This window comes from Bos javanicus, chromosome 29 (assembly GCF_032452875.1).
Source record: "Bos javanicus breed banteng chromosome 29, ARS-OSU_banteng_1.0, whole genome shotgun sequence".
NCBI lineage: Eukaryota > Metazoa > Chordata > Mammalia > Artiodactyla > Bovidae > Bos > Bos javanicus.
The window spans coordinates 25,360,858-25,374,521 of NC_083896.1; the positions used below are offsets into that span (position 1 = coordinate 25,360,858).

General features: G+C 47.7%; 1 protein-coding gene across 5 annotated transcripts in view; it reads right to left on the reverse strand.

Moving 5' to 3' along the window:
* Positions 1 to 13,664, reverse strand: part of NAV2 (neuron navigator 2) — a 425,616-nt gene that overhangs the window by 315,398 nt on the left and 96,554 nt on the right. The gene's annotated exons all lie outside the window — the stretch shown is intronic.

Sequence of the window (13,664 nt, forward strand, 5' to 3'; positions counted from 1 at the left end):
GTCAGGAGATGATTACAGGCTGATATTAGCCTGCAGCCCCCACTGCTAGGAGCTTCCCTGGTAGCTCAGATAGAAAAGGATCTGCCTGGAATGCAGGAGACCTTGGTTCAATCCCTGGGTCAGGAAGATCCCCTGGAAAAGGGAATGGCTACCCACTCTAGCAGTCTTTCCTGGAGAATTCCACAGAGGGTTCATGGGGTTGCAAAGTGTAGAACATGACTGAGCAATTAACACTTTTCACTTTCACCCACTGCTGGGACAAGAGATTTGGTGTTTTCTTGGAGGAAGCACACACAAGGGTTCATCTGGGGTCCTACAAAATGGCCCTTGAAGTGCTCCACAAAAGAAAGACATAGCTTTCAAGAGCAGGCAGTGAGCTCGGAAAGGACCAAAGGACCCATGGAGTAAGGACCTTTCTTCTCTGCCTCCCTCCTGGGGGGTGGAGGAGGGTGGACCGCTTTCACTCTTCCTCTGCAGGCGCCTGGATTCACGTTCAGGCTTTGATTAATATTGGGATAAAGTTGTGGTACATATGTACAATGGAATATTACTCAGCCATAAAAAGGAACACATTTGAGTCAGTTCCCATGAGGTAAATGAACCTAGAGCCTACTGCTCAGCATGAAGTAAGTCAGAAAGGGAAAAACAAATGGCACCCCACTCCAGTACTCTTGCCTGGAGAACCCCATGGACGGAGGAGCCTGGTAGGCTGCAGTCCATGGGGTCACTCAGAGTCGGACACGACTGAGCGACTTCACTTTCACTTTCCACCTTCATGCATTGGAGAAGGAAATGGCAACCTACTGCAGTATTCTTGCCTGGAGAATCCCAGGGACAGGGGAGCCTGGTGGGCTGCTGTCTATGGGGTCGCACAGAGTCAGATACGACTGAAGAGACTTAGCAGCAGCAGCAGCAATGCATATATATGGAATCTAGAAAGATGGTAGTGATGAGCCTATCTGCTGGGTAGCAATGGAGATGCAGACACAGAGCACAGACTTGCGGGCACAGTAGGGAAAGGAGAGGGTGGGATGAATTGAAAGAGTAGCATCAAAACATACACGTTACCATATGGAAAATAGACAGCCAGTGGGAATTTGCTGTGTGATGCAGGGAGCTCAAACCCAGTGCTCTCTGACAACCTAGAGGGGTGGGATGGGGTGGGAGGGAGGTTCAAGAGGGAGGGGACATATGTATAACTATGGCTGATTCATGTTGATGTATGGCAGAAACCAACACAATAGTGTAAATTAATTATCCTCCAGTTAAAAATAAATACATTAAAAATATTAGACGGGGTATTCTAATTTCTCATCTGAGACCATCTTTGCAAATTAGTTGACCACAGGACTGTCTGTAAAAATGAACAGAATGGTCACGGGCTATGACAGCTTTCATCCCATGGCAGGAAAAAAAAGAAAACTCACAGGCTTTGTCCACAATCCATGCATGATATTTATCCAATATGCTGGTTACATGAGCAGTGCAGAGTCCCCTGGGGAGTTTTTAAAAAAAACCCAGATGCCCACATCCCACCTCCAAGGAGTGATTCAGTAGGTTTGAATGACCCAAACACCTGCCTTTCTTTTCAAAGTTCTCTAGAGAATTCTGATGCCCTGGCAGGACTGAGAACTATCAGATCATGCTTTACATACAGATTGCCTCTGAAAGGAAGAAAGAAGAGCATTTCATCAACACCCAAGTTACTTCTTAATATTTAGAAAATCTGCATTATTCAGCGAGTAGGGCAACATGGTTATTAAGTATGTCCTGCAAAAGAAGGTTTCTAACACTGCTTTTTCTCATCTCAAAATATTAGCAAGTGGTGGCATACAAAACCAATATGAGGGAGGTAGGGGAGGGAAGGACTGGGAGCCTGGGATCACTGACTTCTATTTTTAAAAATATATTGTCATATATAACATATGCAGAAAAGCAATCAAAGCAAGTTTTAAGCTCTGGAACACATTTTTACAAGATGAACATGCTTTAGGGCTATCCCCAGAATAAGAATCACAACAGATGATGGGTCCCTGAAGCTCCTTCCTTTCCCCTCTGTTACTAACCTCCCTCACCCCTTACCCTAACTTCTGTGTGCTTGATTGCTCAGTTGTGTCCAACTCTTTGTTATCCCATGGACTGCAGCCCGCCAGGCTCCTCGGTCCATGGGATTTTTGAGGCAACAATCCTGGATTGGGTTGCCATTTCCTCTTCCAGGGGATCTTCCCGACCTAGGGATTGAACCCAAGTCTCCTGTATCTCCTGTACTGCAGGCAGATTTTTTACCCTCTGAGCCATCCTAACTTCTAACTCCACAGATAAACAATTGCACTTTTCTTTGATAACCTGAATGGCTTTTTCAAGGACAGAATGCCCTCTGCTAATTAAGTTTACTTCAAACGATACAAATAGAATTCACTGTTCCCAGAAAAAAAAAAAAGATATGAAAATATTATAATCAATTCCCCACCCCCTCCCCAGAAATGAATCTTCACTTTAAAGATCAGAGAACGGAGATACAGAGATGTTATTTGCTTAAGGTCTAGCAGTTAACAAGAAGCAAGGCTGAAACTCAACTCAGGTCTTCCACTTTCAAAGACCAGGTACTTAACCACTACACCTTCCTCCTTCTAAGAGTCGCCATTAATATGTTATAGCAATCAAGATGTTCTTTTCCCCTGGTCCCAGGCCTGATCATGTTTCAATGTTGAGGGTGAAGACGTACAGGTGCTTGGGATGAAAGAGATCTGATGACACCAGAGATGACTGGTGCAGGACCATTTCCTCCTCAGCACTTCAATGTCATGGCCACGAAGAAAGAGTTATCACAAACCACATAATATCCCTTTGATGGAGAAACAGAATTCAGGAAAGGAATATTTTCCAATGAGAAGTTCACTGGAGAATTCAGCCAGCTACAGAACACACTAGGTTATAAAGCCAGAAGGAATCTCGCCTGACATTTGAGGGCCTTGTTTATTTTCATCTAAGGGTGTGGGAAAGAAACTCCATGAAGATGGAACGCTGTGACTACCCAGGCAAATTCAGCATGAACACACTTTTAAAAATCGCATGTTCAATCAAGTACTTAACTCCAAGCGACTGAACTATCAGGGGACAAAATAAATAAATAAAACCCTCCAGGGTGACACTCCCAGTTCAGAAATCAGACACGCATGGCTTCATGGAAATTATCCAGGCTTTGAAGCCAGGCAGAAGTCGGTTTGAATCCTGGCTCTGTCGCTTACCGACTGACCTGGTGGCTCTGGCAAGCAATTTACCTTGAGACACTCAGCATTCTCTTCTGTGAAATGGAGGTGCGAATACCCCAGTTTAGAGGGCTGCTGCGGGAATGAGAGGTCCCCTGGGGAAAGTCACAGCCACCAGAACACAGAACTCCCTCAACGTTCCGCAGCTCCTCTTTCTGAAGAACCTAGCTAAACACAGTTAGATGTTTCAAATAAATGGACAGAGACAACCAGATAAGGAAAGGCGGCTCCCGGCACATGAAATTTTAATGTCAGCGACAGTTCAGGTTTGGGTCTAGTCAATAGGAACCATAAATAGCTGTCACCTAATGGCCATGTCCTCTTGAAAATGGGTTATTCGTCTGAGTCGGTCTCCCAGAGGACAGCTGCAAATACCATCAATACTGGCACCAAGCAACAGCCTTATTTATAGCCAAGGGACAGATTCCAAAGATAGAAGAGGTCATGGAGGCTGAAACCCCTTCTCCGAACTCCCAAATTCCTAGAGGACTGAGAGGTGAGGCTGGAGAGCAGGTCTTACAGGAGTGTCTGAACACAGTGGGAAATTATCCATAAGAGTGAGAAAAACTGAAAAGGAAGGAGAGGTTTGGAAAGAAATCAGCAGCCATGAGAGGAAGAATCATGGGTGATGCTACGTAAGCCTGGAGCTGCTAAGTCAGCCACAACCCTTTGCGAGACTTGCCCCCCAATCTCTCGGCCAACACCTAACTTAAAAAGTGGAAGCCCTCTCAAAATCTATCAGCACGTTCAAGGAGGGCCAGAAAGCCTGCCCTTGGCCACACCTGCCATTGAAAGCCCTCTCTAGTGCCTACAGAGTCAACTCTCAAAGTCTAAATTTGACTTTCAAGAACTGTTACTTAAGCCTCTGCTCCTGATTTTCCAGTCTTCCCCTTGAATTTAGTCCAGTGCCACCACTGGCAATTTCTTATAGAGAACCACCTCTTTCCAGCCTCTGGGTCCTTGATCCTGCAGCAGGAATGCACAGGCTTCACACATTGGAATCCCGTGCATTTCTCAAAGACCAGTTGATTCAAATACCACTCTTCCCCCTAAAAATTTTCCTTAGGCTTTCCATCTAGGTTCTTAAGGGTCTTGACTCCTACTTTACATTTGAAGGGCTCTGAGGGCAGGAGTTATGATCTTTATCTCCATATTTCTTTGCAAGTTGAGTGCCAGTAAGTTTTTGTTGGATAGATGAGTGGATGGATGAAAGGACAGAAGGAAGAATGGAAATGATGGATGAAGAACATGAACGGGAACATGACTTAGAACAGCGGGGAACATGATGGCCATTTGTCCACAATGTCATTTGTCATTCAGTCGTTTGCCAAGAAATGGAATGTCCTGATTATCACAATATTCTGATTAAGGAAGTGCTTCCCTCCCTGAATACTGTTCACAGATTTGATCACTGGTAACTGACTACCTCAGTTCAGTTCAGTTGCTCAGTCGTATTCGACTCTTTGCAACCCCATGAACTGCAGCACTCCAGGCCTCCCTGTCCATCACCAACTCCGGGAGTTTACTCAAATTCACGTCCATTGAGTCAGTGATGCCATCCAACTATCTCATCCCCTGTTGTCCCCTTCTCTTCCCACCCTCAATCTTTCCCAGCATCAGGGTCTTTTCCAATGAGTCAGTTCTTCACATCAGGTGGCCAAAGTATTGGAGTTTCAGCTTCATCATCAGTCTTTCCAATATTCAGGACTGATTTCCTTTAGCATGGACTGGCTGGATCTCCTTGCAGTCCAAGGGACTCTCAAGAGTCTTCTCCAACACCATAGTTCAAAGTGAAGTGAAAGTGCAAGTGAACTCGCTCAGTCGTGTCCGACTCTTTGCGACTCCATGGACTGCAGCCCACCAGGCTCCTCCGCCCATAGGATTCTCCAGGCAAGAATACTGGAGTGGGTTGCCATTTCCTTCTCCAGGGGATCTTCCCGACCCAGGGATCAAACCCAGGTCTCCTGCATTGCAGGCAGACGCTTTAACCTCTGAGCCACCAGGGAAGCCCCAAAAGCATCAATTGATTACCTCAAGATGGGCATAAAATCTACCTTGCATTTCAAATGCAATAAACAAGACTGTCATTTCTTGATGACTCACGAAGCACCTGGATATCTTGCAAGACTCAGGCTTAGGAATCTCAATGGCCATTGCACTGGGGTGTGAGAGAGATGGTTTGCACAGCACTGATTAAAAAAAGAATCCTAGACAATTAGACATAAGTTGGCTGAAACCATAATTGAAAATAAGTGTTTTTTCGACAATCCCTTCTTCACTAGAGTCTTACAAAGCTAGGATGACCATTACAAACTTTCCACCAGATAACCCTACAAAGCAGCAGAGAGGTGAAGAAATCCACCCACCCACATCACCCTGAAGTGCATGTCGGGCTCCTCCCCTCAGACCCGACCAGCAGACCTGAACTCAGAACATCAACAGTGGAAGTCATTAAGCACTTGGCCACAGATGACATCAAAACATCTCACCCTTGTCTCACACTTCATCCCACCCTCCCCTCCTCCAAGTTCTTCTGACCTTTGCCAAATGTTCCTAGACGAGGCCCATGCTTGTTTGATCATTTCCCAATTCCACCAGCCACAGATGGGGAGAGGCAGAGGAAGCACACGCCAAACCAGTCAGGCTGCTATTATTTTTAACATGGCTCCTGGGTGCTCGCAGGCAGAAGAACCGGTTCTGCTGTACACAGTTTCTCCACTGCCAAAGCCAGGAGAAGCACTCTGGGCTTCCTGGGCCTGTGGGCCTCCGCCACTAGGGTGTTTCCAAGTAGTCATTGGGCAGCTCTCGCTCTCATCAGGCACTTTACCGAGCCAGGGCGCTCTGTGTGTGCACTCAGTTGGGTCCGACTTTTTGTGACCCATGGACTGGAGTCCACCAGGTTCCTGGGTCCATGGGATCTTCCTGGCAAGAATACTGGAGTGGGCTGCCGTTTCCTCCTCCAGGGGATCTTCCCGACCCAGGGATTGAACCTGCGTCTCTTGAGTCTCCTGCATCGGCAGGTGGATTCTTTACCACGAGCCATCTGGGAAGCCAGGGCACTCTGCTTCCTCCCAATTAATTATAGGCAGCACCTCTGAGTCCTCACTGAATCTTCTGAGGCAGGGATTACTACTCCTGGTACAGAGAAGGACACAGACGCTAAGAGGTAAGAGACTCACCTGAGCTGAGCAGGGTCTGAATCCACATCTGTCCTCATCAGGAAGCTATGCTCCCACTCTTTCTCACTGCCAAGTGCTCCCTTGTCCTCTGCCCCCATCCCAAACTGAGCTGCTGTGGCAACTTCTACAACTAGGGAGGGGCATGAAAGGGTGAGCTGATATTCACCAGAGGACATGGGCCCCTGCTTGGGACAGGCGCCCCCTACTTAAGGCACTCTGTGTGGTCAGAGGCTCCATCCGACTGCAATAGATATACTCTGATTCCACTGCAGAGCTCTGATAGATGCCCACCTGGGAGCTGGCGGGTGCCAAGAACCAACAGAAGGGAATGTACTGCAGAAATATTAACCTTGGCAGTCTCCTGCCATGGTAAACCGCTGGCTGAGCTTTAATGTAATCATGCACCAGAGCAGAAACATCTGTACTGCTGGTTAAAATAAACCCCAGTCTGGAATGCACAACTGTCTTTGCACAAGGACATGACAAACCCGGAGAGAAATGGAAAGGATGCCATTCGCTGCGATCACAATGACTGTTTAGAACCAACAGAGGACAGGCCTGCTCACCTCTGTGCTCCAGTCAGGCTTACTAGCTTCTATCAGATGAAGACATGTACTAAATTTGAGCAACCCAGGCTTTCCCAGCTGGCTTATTAGTGTGGGAGAGCAAAAGTCCTGCAAACTGCCCATCCCCACCGACCCTCTCTTGTCCCCACAAAAGCATTTCCCAGGATGAACACACATTAGGCAGGCACAATGAGGCCTAACTGCTTTGTTAAGTATTCTGAATAAATCATTCATCCAAGCCAAAATTAAAGCATGGACATACCCTTAGTTTAAAAGATATAATGATAAGAAATCAGTCTACAGATCACAGGGGTCAGGGGAGGCCCCAGCAATGCCATAAAGTTGCTGTAAAAGTGTGACATCTTCTGTGCTAGGTGGCCTTCCTCAAAACACAAACGGCACATGGCCTCCCGGAACTGGAAGCAGAGTCAGGCAGTCATAGCGTTGGAAGCCCTCTTGCCTGATCTCCCTCTGCCTTGATACAAAAATCCACTGCCAAGTTTCTCTAAACTCTCAACTCCTAAGGAGGCTATCTGACACTGCCTCAGAGCTCTTCCTTTTGTTAAATTTTGGTTTTGCTTGCTGGGGTAGAAGCCCAGGGATGAATCCTTCCAGCCCTTCAAGGAAAGAAGGTGGCATAATAAGTCTTCCGTGAGTCTACATATAATGAAAGTGTTTCAACTTCCCCTGAACAGTCTGTAGAACAAAGCTGCAGTCCTTTCCCACTTGGCTGTTCTCCAGACAGACGGTGATGAGGGACAATGATGACGATGACTATTAAAAGAAAAACAATTATCTTAACTCTCATCTACTCAGCCCTACTGTGTGACCTAACACTATAAGATGCTCTTGACAGGTGCTTAGGCTGAAATCCTCACAGTTGCAATAGTTTGGGACTATTATTCTGTCCATTTTACATTTTGAAGAAATTGAAACTCAACAGGTGACATAACTTGCTCAAGGCCATACAGTTAAGTAAGGAATGGGGTCAGGATTCAAATTCGGACAGACTCGCTGCCCTCTGTCGTCATGTCCAAAGAGGGCGCCAGCCCAGCCGCATCCTTCCAGTGGTCCATGATGTGGGCTACTGATGTCATAACTGCCATGAGTGGAGCCTGAAGCCAATTTTCTCTACTGGGAAAGGCAAGGATCCCGAGCAGCCCTGTTGGCAACCTACCTGGGGAGAGGGAAGCCATAAAGGGGGAAGAGGAACAGGAAAGTGGGAGGTGGAGAAGACAACCTGTTTACCATTTAACAATCTGGCAGGATGCTTGGAGGAGACTCAGCAAAGTTCTTAGCAAAGGGAGAGGGTGGGAGCAAAAGCCTTCTCCCCACAGCAGGGGAAGGCTGGCTGGAAAGCTGCTTGCTGGGAGACCCAACAGGTACAGGGAGCAGAGGGCCAGTGTGCTGACCAGAGTCAGGGGCAGGGTCCCTCATCACAGCCGCCTTTGGGTCTGCCTTTCTGTACCCTCCACGCTGGATGGGACCCTGCGGTTGCCAAACTGGTTGGACTAAGCCACAGGCAGCAAAGATGACCCATCTGGCTGCCGTATCCCTGATCAAAGCTGACTCATTTCAAAGGCGAACTGTCAGCAACCTGGGAGATTGCAATCGGACAAGGAAAAATAAATTGGAAGCTTACTTCAGGGGTTAAAACTCAAACCCCCCTGAAAAAATAAAGTTCTCTCTTGTGCTTCTGAAATTCTCAGGCCTAAGAACTCCATGAAGAAATGTATTGGACACTAACTAAAGGATACTTTGGGTCCTGAAGTAAGATCCCAGCGTTCATCTAGCCTCAAGCTTTGTCCAGAATGGGGGAATATTTTGCAGCTGCAAGCTTACAGAAATGACCCAAGGCTAGAGTCTGGGATCCCACGTGTTTGGAGATTCCAACTCTGCTTCCACACAGCCTTACGTTTTAATCACAGGACAATGGAAGCACAAAGAAGTTCCAAAGAAAATACACACACATCTGTGCATGCACATACACACAAACCTACGCTAAGGTTAAGATCGGGCTTCCCTGATGGCTCAGTGGTAAAACTGGATTTTGAAACACCCATGGATAGACTATGGATTTAGACATGTCAAGGGCAGAATGCCTCGCCTAAAGTTAAACCTGGGGCTTCTTCCCTCAGAGCTCAGTCAGTAAAAAAAAATCCACCTGCTGATGCAGGAGACATGGGTTTGATCCCTGGGTCAGGAAGATCCCCTGGAGAAAGAAGTGGCAATCCATGCCAGTATTCTTACCTCGGAAATCTCATGGAAAGAGGAGCCTGGCAGACTATAGTCCATGGGGTCCCAAGATAGTTGGACATGAGAAGGGCACGGCAAATCACTCCAGTATTCTTGCCTGGAGAATTCCAAGGACAGAGGAGCCTGGTGGGCTACAGTCCATGGGGTCGCAAAGAATCGGACACACTGAGCGATTAACTTTCACTTTAGCAACTAAAGACCACAACAAACAAGCTTAAGATCAGCTCAGGGCCTGGATTTTCAGAGTAAAACCATTTGGTCAGGAGAGGAATTTACTACGCCGGTCACAGGGTATCTACCTAGAAATGAGAAGAACTGATTTACCTTTATACGATCGAGGAAACGGGAACGTTTCTTGTTTCTCAAACCCTGGGGATTTAAGAATAGCGAAGATCCCTAAGATGCGTCTAGGAGGGGGCAGCAAGCCGGAGCTCTCTTTCCTTTTGTGAGGCTGTGGGCCATCCACTAAGTGCTGGAACATCCAGAGGACCCCACAAAACCCCACTGGGCTTATCCAAAGTGGGCCCGGTGCCACTGTCTGTACAGAACCACCAGCGAGCACAACACACTCCATTCTGGCCGAGGGGAACTTGGGTCAGGCTGTGGGGAGGACAGAGGAGCAGCAGGGTGAAGGGGAGGGTGCTGGGGTGGGGACATTATAAAACCATCACCTGTGTCCCTTCTGCATCAATCAAAGTGTGTCAATTCAGTACAAGGTCTCCCCTGTGCTCCAAAAAGCCGCCAAGATACGCTCCTCTATCCAAGTCTGAGGTCCTGGGCAGAAACCCAGGGGTGAGGAGTTCAAACAATTTCTCCATCAAGTTACTCTCCTGAAAAGACGGGTGTTCCAGCCTTCTCTTGACTGCTCCGTCCACACACTCGAGTCCTCATGAAGTCAAGTCTCTCAGGGCTCTGGAGCCCTCGTCAATATATGTGGAACAAGGCAAAGAGGAGACAAAGAAAGGGTCTGAAAGGCACCCACAACCTGCTCTCTTCCTGCTACCAGTGTGTCTAGGACTGTGCTCCCTTAACAGTTTTCAGATGCTCTGCAGGAGGAAAAAGCAAATGCTGGGCTGTCCTGGCCAAGGCAAGGGCCAGACCTGCTGAAGCTCCGGGGGATCCCCAGGTCCCCGTGTCCCTCACACCAGTTCAGATGTCTGGTCAGCTGCAGCGCACCACCTAGCTAGGCTGGTCTTCAGAGACTGGGCAGGGCAACTGATGCCAAATCGTAAGCTTCTGCCCACGCTGGGACCCCTTGTAGGATTTGCTCTACTTACCTGGCATTGCTGCTTCTTAGCAGAGTTTTGGTGACAGGGACAGAACATGGAGTGTTTGTACAATGGATTCAGTGAAGATATGTAATCCAGAGGGCTCTCTTTACTCTCCCCCTTACCTCTAAGTCCTATAAAAATGTTCTCCTCTGGTTTCCCCAAATATGAGGGCCAAGGATCCCCGAGGTTCTTGAAGGTGTAACAGTAGGGTCTCTGAGAGTTCACAAGAACATAAGAATGCTTCCAATCAACCAAGAGAAAGAGGATAAGACTGTCCCATTTGCCACAGGGTGGGCCTTCAATAACTGCTCAAGTTGATCCATGTCATTCCCCTTCTAAGACGTTCAATCTTACCGCTTGACCTGAACAGGAAGTCCCAACTCTTGTGTGACCTTGGCCAAGTTTTTCAGGGGCCCAAGCCCGTGCTCACCTCTCTAGTCTGGAGGAGATGAGTGAGTGCTGAAGGGGTTAAAAGAACACCAGCAAGGGTAGTCCCAGGACTTCAGATCCACGGATTTGGGGATACACTTTCAGGAACCCATAGATAAATGGGAGGCAGTCAGGTGTACTGGAAAAGCTACAGGCTTTGAAGTCAGTTAAACCTAGGCTTAAAAATTCACTTCCACCATTCACTTGGTAACCTCAGGCAAGTTGCTTAAGATATCTGAATCTCAGTTTGTCTTCTATATGTGCAATGGGCATCATGTGAAAGGAGCTTCAGGATAACCTTTAAAGCACCCAACACAGTGCTTGGACAGAGTGAGTTCTGAACCCCAAAGCCCTTTGCAAGAAGCCCCCTTCACTTTCTAGTTACCCCCACACATGCACGAAGCACCCTCTGCCCACATCCCTCTAAAACCATTTTCCCACAGCAGAGGAGACTGGCAGTGAGATTTCAAACCAGATTTACGAAAACTCATAACTAGAAGATTAAAATTCCAAATGTCATCTGGATAAGATGGGCCAGATGCTTGGAGAATTGCAAAAGCCTCGAGCTTCCCTGCACCGGCAGAGAAGTGGGAGTTGTGGAGGAGCTCGTGTCAGAGGGTTTCACTGATTGAGAAGCAGTGCACTCCCATCTATGATGGCAAAGGAGAGACGCATCTTCAGGACTGGGTGGGGGCACTGCAGCTGTGAGATGAACTCAAACACCAGCACGTGGTGTTCGGTGAGGGCTTTTATTCACTGGGAGGCAACCGTGACCCAGGGTTGGCTCACTGGCCCTTCTCTTGGGCAGCATCTGGAATGTGTCTCTGTCTACCCTGAGGCTGTTGGGGACCAGAGAGAGGGGTTCAGACCAGGGCCACTAGGAGAGAAAACCCTAGAAGGCTAAATCATTTGGACCAGGTACACACCAACTGACTGCAGCTGGTCAGCACCACCTCCCACCACTCCCAAAAAGCAGAAAAGGGAAGGTGAGCCCGACTTTCCTACCATATGTATGCTAACCACATACATGACTTCACTGAGTCCTTCCGACCACTGGATGGGGGGCTGCACTGTATCCCTACTCTGTAGAGAAGCCCGGTGCTCAGGGGAGCTGAAGGGGCCCATAGTCCTATAACTCCCCAAAAGAGGAGCAGAGCAGGAATTTAAACCAAGTATTTCTGAACTGAAAATACATCCACTGTCCAAGCACTGATTCTGTTCAAGTAGAACTGTCATACCTCATGGCCCATTTCCACAGAAGCTGGCCCACTCCCACTGACTACCCTGATCACAGAAGCTCAGGTAGGAAGTTAAAGCAAATCATCAATGTCATTGTCAAAGCATTTAAAAAAAAAGTATAAGAGAAAGAGAGAATGGCTTGTATTGGAATGTTGATCCTGGGCCATAGTCTAAGATCAGAACAATCAGTGAGTGAAAGGAAAATGCTTTTCAGACGGAATGTGCTTCACCAACCAAAGTGAAATCTACAATCACCTGCAGGAGCGGTTAGGTAAAGAGTTCACCGTCTTTGAAAAACCAGTGATGAAGAAGGGAAAAACCTAGAGGAACAAAAGCTCATCTACTGCCGCCTCTGGCCTTTTCTCACGTGGACCAAGACCACATTCTTCCCCTAGATCCATGGGGCAACCCCACCACATCCAGCTTCCTCCCAATCTGCCTGTTAGTGACCATGCTTATCCTTCAAGATCAGTCCAGAGTCTGAAGCCTGGCATTTGTGGCTCATGATAACCTGGCCTCAGTCTCTGCTTCAGCCTCTCTTCCCTCCTGCTTGAGAGAGGCAGTGCAGCTCGGTCACCGGGCACACGGGTCTCAGTGTCAGTCTCACCTGGGCATAGCATCAGGGCTCAGCTGTCTAACGGACGTGCAAAGTCTCACGGTGAGTTATGAAGGACCTCTGAGGAGAACAACAGGAGAACAATAACAAAGGAAAAACAGAAATACTCCATGTAAAATGTATCCAGTATAATGCATGGAACCTAGGGCCCTTTCAAGAAAGAAAGATACTGTATAGATTTTTAAGCCTTCATGCCAGAAGATAGGTTGGGAGCATTGCACTGCCCTACCTCTGGCTTTCCTTGATCTAGAACCTCTCAACCACACTCGCCTGCACACCCTGACCAGAATTCTGCAAGGTCCAGTTCAAGTCAATACCGGACTCTCTTACTTATAACCTTGCTGGTATTGCTTGTCACTATGTTACTGGGATTTGCACACTTACCCTGGCTAGTTACCTGCCTTACTCTTCCATGGTTATGTTGCTTACAGGCATTCATTTCTGCCCCTGCTACATTCTCTTCCACCTCCATACTGCAGAGTTTGAAAGCATCACCCAGACTCCCTTGCAGCTGGGGTTCTGGGTGTGATTTAAGTTCTGCCCAATGATTTGTACCTGCATGAGGTCTGGAAGGCAGGCGTGAGGCAGAGGGGGCTGGCAGGCAAATTACAACAAATGGGAGTGATTGTGGAGTCAGACTCCAGGTTTCCGTATCTGGTCATCAGTTTGATGGGAATCAGAGGTAGGCAGGTGGAGTATAACAGCTCTAGAACATAACAAGCGCTTTAAGTCTCAGCTGTGATGGTTCAGTCTTGACAAGCCCAATTGTACCCTCCTAACTCCTGTCCTTCCTAACAATTTTGTATGTTACCAATTCCCTATATTAAATATCTTCCTGC